Genomic DNA, 3,523 nt, shown 5'->3' on the forward strand with positions numbered 1-3,523 from the left:
AGAAGGCAGCTGTATTAGTACAGACCAGTCACCAAGTTTTTTCTGAACTAAATCGGGATATTTTTTAAAAACCAAGACTAAACACACACAGGCTACAATTCAATGTTTTTTTTTTTTTTTTACCTTATTGAGATTTTTGCTCACTTTTCAATCTCCTTCATAGAATCTTCTCTTCTTCCTCAATAAAACTGGAGACATGTAAATCACTAAACCATCTTCATTATTATTATTATTATTTCAGCTTCTAATGTTGCTGCTGGGAAAAGGTTCCTCTCAGCTCACCAAGTGTTCACCATCATCTGAAACAAAATGGAAAAGTTTTAAGAAGTTGTCATAGTTTTCATAACAATGAAAAAAAATTCCTTCCACTAATCAGATTTCAGCTTGAAAAGTTCTTTAACTGCACACATTCTTCAAACATCAAATCCCCATCTACAAGAAATAACTTCTAGATATTCTGAAACTGAGCTCTGTTTCACTGTCAGCGAAAATGGTTTGAAAGTCCTGTAGACACTTTCTTCAAAGTCAAATAATTTTTCAACATAGTTTAGACTGTGCTGCAAGTAAACTGCCATTTTGTTGTGGTTTGCCTACTTTGTTCCTTTGTTGTCCTCGGTGTCTACATACTGGCTGAAAACATAGGGGTTGGATGTGCAGTACTGTCTACTGTAAATGATGTAGCCGACAGATGCACAGTCTTCTACTTTCACATCCTCCCAATAATACACAGTTATGTATGGCCAGTGCACAACTTCCCATTTATAAGTCAACATCGGAATTAAAGTTACATAAAAATGACTGATTTTGCCCTATAATAAAAGATACTAACTAGGAATATTCAATATAAATTAGAAAATCAATTACACAGACAAAATTCAACCTGAGGGGGCTGCCTTTCTCTTTTATGAAAATGCAGATTACAATTCACATATGTTAATGGTAATTAATTGAAAGTGAAGAAACAAATTTGAAGGAGGCATATTGCAAAACAAGGGGGAAGTAAAAATTAAAAAATTATCCCAGCTTCCTTCGTCACAATTTCTCTTTCGAATGTTTTGATAAGATCATCATGACGACTAAGGCTGCCACAGGGGAAGGAAACTGCACAACCCTATTCAATTTTTTCAGCAGAGAATTACAAAGCACTGTCACGATTGACCTCTGATGCACTACTCGAAAACAATGGCTATTTAGTCAAGTATGGCCACTTAGCGCTGTTAATAAAAGGAGGAGTTTAAGTCAGTAACTCATACAAGACTGCCCCTCATTAGAAATTGGTAATGAGCAATTTGAAGTGAAGACCACATCATTTTATATAATGTTGTCCATTTTTATGTAACCAGGAATTTTATCTATCACAACAAAGTACAGTTGGGAGTTGGGTTTCCAACCAGATATCTGGGATATCAGGCAACTATGGTCAAGACAGAATCCAAGTCTCCACATTATCAATGTGGCCTCAGATAGCACTAGCATCCCTCCCCCAAAGCATTGGTCTGTGGAGTTGGGTATGGGAAAACACAGAATGGGTACTCAGTCAGCAGAGTAGGATTCCATTCACTGATGCATCCAGGAGTAACCTGACATCTGATGATTGTCAAAGAAAGGTGTGAAAGCAGCAGGAAACTATGAGACTTCAGAAAGAAAGTTACCTGTTACTATGGCAGACTGAGTAACTTTTACTGTATGCTGCAATACAATTCAAAGTGATGCAGATACTACTTTTCACTACAGTCACTAAAACCTGTAAACAACAATTGTAATGTCCCACAAACTGTTCAGTTTCTTGAAAATATAAACGTGCGCCTCAGTCATGGAACAATTTGAGGATTGCTGTGTGACTTTCCTCTTTGATGGAAAATCTCTTTCCTGTCAAATATGCACTGAGCTTGCTGGAAAGACTGAATGGTCTTCATCAAATTGTTGGCACTGTTTCACTACGACTGGATGCTACATTGCATTGCACCATACACTGCAAGAATTCCATGGCGAATTTGTATGTTTGGCTAACAAGAAACTTACTGTTCCTTGTACCTCAACTTTGGAGTGCCATTTCACTCCCACAATGTGATGAACCTGTTGTCCGTACTCCAGCAGAATTGTCTCTCAGGAAATTGGTAACATGCCCACTCTTCTGAAAGGGTGCCGTGCCTGTTGCGTAACTTAATTTCAGAAGTCCCTGTACCTCAAGTATGTCTCTTGAATGAATCAATAACCATCCAAGACCATTTCTTCAGCAATTCCTTTGGATCTGTGCTCATTGTGTAGAAGCAGAAGAAGATACACACATGAATGTGAGTCATGAGGCAACGGTTCAAATCTGTGTTCTGTAACTAGTGCAACATTCTTTAGTAATTCTCCTGATACTGTGTTACTATCACATTTTTACTGTTAAATGTTTGTTTGCTGATGGGGTGGTAGGGTCAACCAATAACCCTCTGGAAATTTATACAGTGAGATAATCACAAGCCTATTTGGGGCCCACCCAAACAGAACCCTGCTTGCCCCAGCACAGCATATTCCATAGCAGTTACTCAGTAATGATTGTTTCACTGCCCTCAACCCTTATTGACAAATGGTGCATTTTCAAAATTATTTTTCTCCTACAATGTTCACAGTTCAGCCAATAAGATCAAAATCCCATGCACTATGACGTACAATGTTCCATTACTGTGTCATTGGATGGTAGGCAAAAGCATGTCCAGAGCTTAGAGTAGCAATCGACTGTTCGTGTTAACAAGTCCCCAGCTCATGAAATCCATGTTTGACAAATGTGCACCCAGTCAATGAGACTGATCTCATCAAGATGGTCAACATTTGTCATGACCCAAAAATCAAAAGTAGCGTGTTTTCTGGAAGATGAGGAAGGCAATTGTAACCTGAGAGACACTAGATCGCGTGTTTCAGAATTTTACACGTGGAAATTTCCCATTGGTCCGGGCTGTTAACGGGTTATTGGATCCAAAACCCGACCCAATAGCTTAACGACGTTCCGTTACGGTGGATGCCACGTGTCGGTCACCCTTGACGAAAGCACTTCTGTGACGCGCGATTTATCGTCATGGAAGTGGACACTTCCGTGATGATAATTTTGGTAATGAAATCAAACAATTGCCAAGATACAAGCCTAGGAAAATACATCTGTGTCCACATACACATTTTGTGTGAAGGATAACTAATCCATTACATCCAGTCGAGTGATTTCCATTCCAGTCACACTGTTTCTCTAATGCAGAGCAACTGTTTGTGCTTCCGTGCTCCCTCATAATATGTTGCATAGCACTACTAATTATTATTATTATTAAAAGGACACAGTTACTTATGCACTGACTCCACTTTTGATAGAATAGGAAAACTTCTAAGAAAAAGGCCAACAATTGTAACAAAAGAGGAATACAATGAGATCTACAATCAGTGACTCAGCTAAGAAACCTTGCTCGCCGATGTACATCTTGTAGGTCCTTAGATAGGGATTTCACATTAAATATGTGAAATAAAATGCATTTCCATACACAAGTACAAA

The sequence above is a fragment of the Schistocerca gregaria genome, unplaced genomic scaffold (assembly GCF_023897955.1).
Source record: "Schistocerca gregaria isolate iqSchGreg1 unplaced genomic scaffold, iqSchGreg1.2 ptg000266l, whole genome shotgun sequence".
Taxonomy (NCBI): Eukaryota; Metazoa; Arthropoda; class Insecta; order Orthoptera; family Acrididae; genus Schistocerca; species Schistocerca gregaria.